The sequence below is a fragment of the Cavia porcellus genome, unplaced genomic scaffold (assembly GCF_034190915.1).
Source record: "Cavia porcellus strain 051 isolate PalLab524CR breed Dunkin Hartley unplaced genomic scaffold, mCavPor4.1 scaffold_8, whole genome shotgun sequence".
In the NCBI taxonomy this organism is placed as follows: Eukaryota; Metazoa; Chordata; class Mammalia; order Rodentia; family Caviidae; genus Cavia; species Cavia porcellus.
The window spans coordinates 92,636,232-92,645,246 of NW_026947491.1; the positions used below are offsets into that span (position 1 = coordinate 92,636,232).

General features: G+C 48.6%; 1 long non-coding RNA gene across 2 annotated transcripts; it reads left to right on the forward strand.

Moving 5' to 3' along the window:
* The first annotated feature begins 377 nt into the window (after positions 1–377).
* LOC134477418 (uncharacterized) lies at positions 378–6,139 on the forward strand. 2 transcript variants are annotated; one of them, XR_010049483.1, is made up of 4 exons: positions 378–550; positions 2,666–2,823; positions 4,274–4,615; positions 5,693–6,139. It is a non-coding gene; the product is annotated as an uncharacterized LOC134477418 (long non-coding RNA). The 2 variants fall into 2 exon arrangements; XR_010049484.1 differs by having other exon boundaries at positions 4,274–4,449.
* The last annotated feature ends 2,876 nt before the right edge of the window (positions 6,140–9,015 follow it).

Genomic DNA, 9,015 nt, shown 5'->3' on the forward strand with positions numbered 1-9,015 from the left:
TACTTCCATTGTACATTAGGCAGGTTTCAATCAGTGTTAAAAACACCTGAGATGCTCAACTTAGGAAGAGACCAGGTTGATTTGGGCTCACGGTTTAGAGGTTTCAGTCCATAACAGCTCGGCCCTGTTGCTCCAGGCCTGGAGAGATGTAGAACCTCATGGTGTGAGTGACAAGGATATAGAAAAGGGGTCAGAAAGACACCCTGCCTCACAGTCCCTTCCAGGCCAAGTCCCCAGTGACCTGGAACCTCCGTGGTCCCACCTTTTCCAGTGGGCCCAAAGACTGAGCCTTGACATGTGTGTCTGGGGAGGCACTGCAGCTCCAAAGGAGGCAAACAGCTCGACACCATCCACTGGTTACAGAGTCCGGAAACAGCTGAGAGGCAGTCAGAGCCCCACAGACCCAGCCTGTAGGAGGCAGACTGGACGTGTGCTGGAGGACGCACGGTTCTCCCTAAACTGTTTCCTGTGTTTCTAGTGCACTTCCCAGGCATCAAGTTTACTGTCCACGCTCTAGGAAATGAATCTGACCATACCCGCTTTCAAAACGGTAAGCAAAGGCTTTTCAGAAAATGCAGAAATGTTCACGAACACCCGTAATGGGGCAGCGCCCAGTGCAAACCTCACATACAAGAGAAAACTGGTGCAAACCTTTGAACGGCAAGGGGAGAAAGGGTTCATGGATGTCGGATGCAGTCCCAGGTGCTCTCCAGTAAGTTCTTTAGTTTGCGGTCTTTCTCTCTCTCTCTCTCTCTCTCTCTCTCTCTCTCTCTCTAATCTTGCATTGTCTTTGAGCTACTTTGGAGCTCTGTGAATTGAAAAGCCAGAGCAGTGCCAGTGATTCCTTCCAAGGTCTGTGCCAGTGGAGGCTGCTGGAGGCCGGGTGGGGTTTTCACGCGGCTTCAGAAACCCATCAGCCGGGCCTTGCTGATTGCCTGCACATGTGCCTGCCCTTTGAAGTCTCCTTTGAACCAGTTTAACCCCTTAGGGTCCTCTCATTAATTGGTGAATAAAGTGAAATCTTTGACATGTGTTCACCTTTTTATGTATATGAGAGTTGTGATTTTTACCCATTTTTTAAAAATTGCCTATATAGAAACCAGGGTGCCCTGGAAGCATCTCATGTTTCAGACCCTACAGAAAGTTTGGGGCCCATCCAAAGCTGCTCTCTCCCTGAAATTATTTGATTTTCGGGCTGCATACCTGGCATTCCTGGAGGACTGTTAAGCTTCCATTGTTTGCTTTGCAGAGTTATCTGATGTTGGGAGCTGTTTGTAAAGCACAGGCTGGGTAATTAGGCCCTGCTAACTTCTTCCTGACCAGAATGCCAGGATAAATATTTAACAGCAACAAGGGACTGAAAATAAATAGAGATCCATTAATGACAGCTAATTTGGAGCTGCAAGGCCATCAGGAATGACTTCTCCATTCTAATTACAGTGTAGTGCGACTCCCTGCCAGAGGTATTTGGATGTCAGATGCAGTTAGCTTTAACTTGAGGCCTTGAAACCTTTACAAATGCCAGCATGGCTCTCTCCTCATGTCACCCCAGGAGGCTAAGGGGTCTTTATCTCCTGCTGCAGTGTCTTGAGATGTGTCACTAATTGCTCAGGAAAAGTATATTCTGATGCAATTCTCAAGTTCAAAGCATCAGAAAAGTCAGATGCATTCCGGAGATAAAGCATATTAGGGTCCAAAAAGCCATCTCAAAGTACTTTAACAAGCAAGCAAACAATACCATTGGATCACAGGGCAAAAGTCCGGGGATAGTGGCCAGAACATGGGGCCCCAAAAAGGTCATCAAGATCTGGTATTTCTCCTCTTTGTTCTGCTTCCTGTGTGCCGGCCCTGTTTAGCCACCTCCGCCTCCCTGAGATCAGCAGAAAAAGAGTCCAGCTCTCACCAGCTCTCTCTGGCTGCACAAACAAACTTCTCAGGATTAAGTCCAGTCAGATTGGTCACCATGTCTTGAATCGTATGTTACTCTCTGAGCCAATCACCATGTCTAGACAGATGTGCCTTTATTTTTGTGGTGCTGCGGGTTGAATGTGGGTTCTCTGCATTGAATTACATCTCCAGCTCTTTTTTATTTTGAGACCAGGTTTTACTAAATCACTAAGTTGCACAGGCCGGGCTTGAACTTGCAGTCCTCTTGCCCCAGCCTCCCCGGGTGCTGGGATTACAGGTATATACTGATGTTATATACAACTAAGTGAGGAAGAAATGTTACAGGCAGTCAGACAGGAATGGGCCCTTAAGGGAGTCAGTGCAGAAGATGCAAACACAGCACAGGTGAGGCTCAAGATAAAGACAGAAGGACGAGTCCTGGACACTGCAGCCTGAGGGAGGCTGGGAGGCGGAACCAAGGGGCTCTATCTTGAGGTCACCTTTCCTGCCTCTAGGCAATTTACCTGTGGCATGAAATGAATACCAATGGGCTACCTGTGGATCACTAATGCCCCCTAGGCACTACCTCAAACCTAAACTACATGTATGCCCCCACACCACGTGTCTGGCGGAGAAAATGCCAGACCCTGGAGGTCATGGAGTCTCTCTCCACATTCTTAAAATAAAGGCAATTTTTATTTCATACTTCTAATCTTTTTAGCTGTGCCAAAAATTCTATCACATGGTTCCCTTCCATGCTGAAAATTCTATCCGACAGTTCCCTGACCGGCAATGGCAGACGAGAGACTGCTGGTGAGTCCCTGCCGTTCAGGATGGACTGCATCCTGGATTAATTCCTCACTTCTCACCACCGGGAGCTGCTAAACTTGTCGCTGCTGGTTTGCAAACAACACTGGTCTAATTCATTTACCGCAGGTGAGCAACCTCCAAGATGACTCAGCGCTGGGCCAGGCCCCACGGGGTTTTCTTCCCACATGGACTCGAGTGGCGCTCTCACGTCCTTAGACAGCCCCGAGGCAGAGCTTTTACTGTAAGCTCTCATGTCCCTTAGAGCCTTTAAGCTCTCACGGGCAGGCAGAGCCATTACTGTAATCCACGGGAAATCCACTCGTACCTTTGGTGATCTTGGGGACCACTTCCTGTCCCCCTCAAAAAAACCATACCTACTTATAGTTTATCACACTGATGACAAGTTTACAAAAACTCTCCAACTTTGGGCCTTTATTTAAGGGTGTGTCCTTCCCTCCCTCTGCTCCTCCAGGATCCCTCCCCCTCCCCACACTCAGGAGACAGCATCGTGTCTGTCTTTACAGCCTTTCAAAGCTTTCTCAGCATCCCCCTTTCCTTCGCTTCACCCATTTCTCAGTCCCTCCCGCCGACCCATCTTTCCCGCTGGGGTGGAGGAGGTGCACCTAGACAGCTTAGGGGAGATACGCGTGGGCTGCTCTGGGCCCTCACGCCGCCCCCAGCTCTGCGCCCCACTCACCCTACATGCCCTGCCCACTCTGCATTCACCACCCCACCCTGGGCGCTCTGCCCACCCTCCATGCTCTGCCCCGCCCTGCACGTGTCTCCTGAGCAGCCCCCGCCCCAAGCGCACACGCGGTTCTGAGCACCAGCAAGAGACAGAAACAACAGGGGGCAGCGGACAATTCACTGTTGCTGATCTGATGGTGTCTTCATGCTTTCAGATATAAAATTGGGATTGTTTCTGCTGCCTTTTTCTTGTGTTCCAGCCAAGAGATACAAATCAGACCAACTTGAGTAAATCAGTCAAATAATAATTTTAAACAAATATTTATGTAATGTAAGATAACAAAGGTTTTCTTTCAGATCTAGACATATGCTTAGAGATGTGTGTCACAAATTTCTTCAGTGTTCAAATGTTAAAACACTCATGGTTGATAGCCATTTAATGCTCTATGTTAAGCTTACTGTCTATATTGTATTGTACTGTTATCAATCTTCTAGATGCTTAACAACTGGAATTAAGAGGTAATTATTATTATTGGTACTAGGGATCAAACTCATGACTGCCTGCTTGCAAGGCAGGTGCTTATGCCGCTGAGCTAAATCCCTAGCCCCCTTAAGAAGTAATTATAAGTGATACTTATATAAAGTATTATATATTGTATTGATATTATATAAAGTATTGATATTATATAAAGTTATAATCATAAATACCCTGTTGATTATATTATTTGACTCCTGCATACTTAATTAATTCTACAGATACCTTCTACTGTAGACCAGATCCCAAGACAAAAGGCTAAACTTGGCCCTCAAACCCCACAGGGAGACCTTCTTAATATGACTTTTCATGTTTTCAACAACAGAGATAAAAAATAACAATCTGATCTTTTAGCAGTAACACTTGGAGCTCTGAGACAGGTAAACCGACACAAGGTGGAGCTGCCTGAGCCCCCATGGACCATGCTTCGAATGCAGCAGAAGGACATTGGGCAAGAGAGTGCCTCATCCTGGTGTTCCTTTGAGACCTTACCCCAGGGCTACTGGACTGTCCTAGCCACCAGAGAGTGGGTAAGCCATCCTAACTTCTAGCCCTCACAGGAAATGCCAACACTGCCAGATTCATCGCTGACAGATCTGCTTAAACTTGCTGCTGAAGACTGACGGGGCTCAGGGCCAACAACAGCCCCCTTTAAGGTATCCTTCTCAGAGTCCTAAGGCCCACTAGGAGTCTCAGGTAAGACATTCTCTATACTTGTGGACATAGAGACCATGTATAGGGTTCTTCCTGAGCTTTCAGGCTGCTATATTAAGTCCTCAGTCTCTGTGGGGCTATTGATGGCCAACCTATGCAGCCTTTACAGACAGGGCCTATTTTGTGCGGGTTCCAGACCGCTTCTGCCCAATCCATGCAGTGGTGCCAAACCCTTATACCATGCTCTCATATCCCTCCCTCCACCACTCACTTTACAGTCTAGATCTTAAAAATGCCTTTTTATTCCTTTGTGTTTATGCAGACTGACCCAGACACTCTGAGGTCCCAACAGCTTACACCCATTATCTCTGGTAAACCTTCTCCTCAGGGGCACACAGCACCCTCTTCCTTTCCTAGTCACCAATTTCTCAAACACAACCCTGGTCAAGACTGACAGATAAATTTTGTCTTCTCACTTTGTTTATACTTTTTCAGGATACATAAAAGCCTTTCACACAACCAGAGAGACTGCTGATACACTTACTAAAGTCCTGTTACATAAAACCACCCCAAGGACTAAAACCAAGTTAGAGCGGCCCATACCTGGTCTTCTTGGCAACCTCAACAGCGGTCAAAGTTGCCAGACTGCCATCCTGGTCTCACATCACTCAGGCTAAGCGGTGCCCTCCCAGCCCCAGATCTAACCATCCTTCTGCCCACTCATCCCCACTCACCAAGGCCTCACAGCCACAACTCTCAGGCTGTCATGTTTTGTTATCCAATTTGGTTCCAAATTTCTTATCCTTTTTACAGCAGGACTCTCAACAGTATTTCCTAAAGACTCTCACATCATGCATACCAGACACAAGCCTTACCTACCTACCCTCTTAACTTTTACCCTTTCAGCTGGGGGAATAATCACCTCTCATAACTTCCCTCCTCCTAACCCCACACTTGTTTTTCAGAATTCTACCTCACCGTGGCAATGATTCCTCCTCAACGTAGTCCTGACAAAATGACATAGCTAAATTAAAGGCACCTTTCCTTCTACCTCACCTGGGTCCATAAATATGATAGTGGCCTGCCTCCTTGTAACACCTTGTCTCTTTGTTTTTCCAGTCCAACATGTGGGCATTCACCAGTGATAAAGTTGTCCTGGTTAAAACACCTGGCACCAGCTTCTACATGGGCATCAACTATCATCCCATCAACCCTCCTAAACCTCAGGACAGCACCCCCTTCCAGCAGGAAGCAGAAGAAAGAAAAACCCTGCCCTTTTTCCTAATAATCAAAAAATGGGAATGAAAGGATTTTGCCGAAGGAGGCTGGGAGGCGGAACCAAGGGGCTCTATCTTGAGGTCACCTTCCTTGCCCCTAGGCAATTTACCTGTGGCACGAAATGAATACCAATGGGCTACCTGTGCATCACTAATGCCCCTTAGGCACCACCCCAAACCTAAGCTACATGTATGCCCCACACCACATGTCTGGTGGACAGAATGCCAGACTCCGGAGGGTCATGGAGTCTCTCTCCACATTCTTAAAATAAAGGCCATTTTTATTTCATACTTCTTATCTTTTTAGCTGTGTCAAAAATTCTATCAGATGGTTCCCTTCCGTACTGAAAATTCTATCACCTACAGGTCTCCCTATGGGGTAAGATAATTGGTCTCATCTGGTCCGATAAAGTCTAGGCAGACATCAGTCACCTAGGTGGGGGACCAGGGCCTCCTGATCCCTCCCTTCCTAAGGAATGACTTTGCTCTTCACATGCACCCCTGCAGTGTGGCCGCTTCCCCATTGCATCAACAGCACCCCAGCGCTGTACCTGCAGTCTCATTGGTTGATCATAGTTTCCACTCACACTGCACCCGCCTTGTGACCTGGCTCTATAAAGCTGCCTCTGAGAAGTAGGCTCATTGGAGCCCACTTTGAGCCTCCTCCTGTCTCTCAGGAGCTGTCTGTCAACGGAGCTTTCCTGCTCTTCCCTCCCTTGTTCCTGGCTGAGCACTTGCCTTAGAGGACAGTCAGGAAAGTTGGCTGCTGGGGACCCAAATAGCACATAGGAGTGGGCGACCTGTTGATTGGAGCCCTCAGGTTGAAACTGACTGAGAGGCCACATTTAAAAAACTTAGTACCCGTTTGCAGTGCATGTGACTGTATTCCTGTGTGGAGCCGGGGCATGCACACGGCACATCCGAATCCTTTCTTCTTCCCTTTCCTCTCTTCCTTCCCCTCCATCTCTTGATCCCTCCCCACTGGAGAAAGATCTGTGTCGCTACCTTCCATTGTTCATCTTTTATTGTGATCTTTGTTTATAATTTGGGTTTCTCCCATAAGAGAAGCCATGCGGTATTTAAGGTTGTGTCTGATTTACATCATGGTCTCAAGATGATCCATTTTCCTATTAAAGACTCAAGCTTATCTTTACTGGAGAGTGGCCCTCCACTGCATGTCAATGCCATGTTTTCTTTGCCCATACATCTGCTGATGGACATCAGGCCACTTCCGGGGTTCAGATATTCTGGATTGTGCTGCTGTAAACATGGGGATGCCTGGATTCCTGCAATGTGATGTCCTTCGGTCTTCCAGGAAGGCGCCTAGAAGGAGAATCCCTGGGTCTGGTTGTAGTGTTTGAGGAGTCTCCACACTCATTTCCATGGTGGCTGTGCCAGCTTACACTCCCTACGACACTGAAGAGGCCTTGCTTCTGGGGCCGAGTGTGTGGCCCCGATGGATGTAGTCTAAAAGCGTCTGCATGTACTGACAGAGCAGGTCCCGTGAGGCGGGCCGTGGGCTAAACCAGGTCCCTGCTGTCGGGAGAGCACAATGTTCTGGCCATTTCCTTGCCAGCGTCCTTGGTCACCAGATACTGCACTAAGAGAGGAGCTCTCTGGGAAAGCGGTTGGCAAGGCTCTGCACAGCCTGAGATGCTTGCGGCCCTCGGACCCCTCTAGTCACGTCTTATACTCGCCTGTACCCTCTGGCCATCTCAGGTTTCTCCCTGGCCCAGCAGCCTTCACATCTCTCGCTCCTTCACCACTGTCCTCTGTCCACCTCTTAGAGTCACTGTGGACCTGAGCACGATGGCCTGGACGTCCTGTGCGTACTGTGGGGAGTGAGCTGATCACGTCTTTGGCTCAGCCTGGCTTTCCAGTGTTTGCATGGTCATGCACCTTGCAGATTGTCCCCAGGGTGCCTACAATACCTTTAACAAGTGGGTGTCATAAAAAATTCCATTAGAAGCAATGTCAGAGTTTGAACATCACAGATATTAGATAAGCAATTGCTCTGATAATGTAAAGAAGAGTTCTAGCTGGGCGTGGTGGTGCACACCTGTAATCCCAAACACCCAGAAGGCTGAGGCAGGAGGATTTCTGTGAGTTCAAGACCAGCCTGGGCTACAAAGTGAGCTCAAGGCCAGCCTGAACTGCATAGTGAGACCCTGTCTCAAAAAGAAAAGAAAAAGAAAACAAAAAAAAAAAAAAAAAAAAGAAAAGGAAAAGAAGAAAAAAGTGAAGAGCTCTCAGTGGTTAAGACTTAGTTCTTACTATGCTAAGAGCTAGGGCTGAAAAATTCATGGGATCCTACAAGTTTGGGGGTTTACAGTTGAGGACTCCCTTAGGGCATTTCAGATAATGTTTGAAGAGAAAAGAAAAATGAACCGTGGTTATCAGGCAGGCGGAGGGAGCTGCTTGTGGGCTGACAGGGCAAAATCATTAGAAGAAGGTGTCAGTGTTTAAGAGGGTGCCTTGTGGTAAATGACTTCCACGAATCATGTCTTCGAATACCACAACAATTCTGTAAAGCACGGCCTGCCGTTCCCACCGTTTCCCAGCTGCCCACACCCGCCTAACAGATAGATCACGCTGCTCAGATGCGCACAGTGAGAACCCTGACTGCAGAGCTGGGGTCCTGCTCTCAGCTTCGGCACCACATGGATTCTGAAAAGATCCCAGCAGGGCAGGAGCTCAGGGGATCAAGCGAGCAGCTGGAGGAGAATCGGGGAGCTGGCAGCAGCAGCCCCGAGGGGCAAGGTGAGAACCGGGCGTTTGGAGGGTTTGGAGGGAGTTAGGAGGACCCCAGTGCAACTGGGTTCTGTGTTCGGATGGTTCATTGGATGAAGGCGGCTGCAGGACAGTTCTCATGGATGGGTGGGCTCCAGAGATGCTGAGGTCGCTCCATGCTGGGACTAGGTGGTGATTATGAGGAGCAGGTGGAGGGCAGTGTCCTGGATGACACTCAGGGACCTGGTTTACAGAGCTGAATGAGTTCCAGAGCCATCCCAGAGCTGGGGGGCTGGGAGCCCAGCGTGGGGCTCAGGCTTGGGGGAGCAGATGCTGGCTAAATTCAGGTTCCTCGACAGGTAAAGCTGGCAGCTGCGGGGTTCACCTGGGATCCACAGAGGGTCAGGGGATGAGACATTTGGGTGTTTCTTCAGG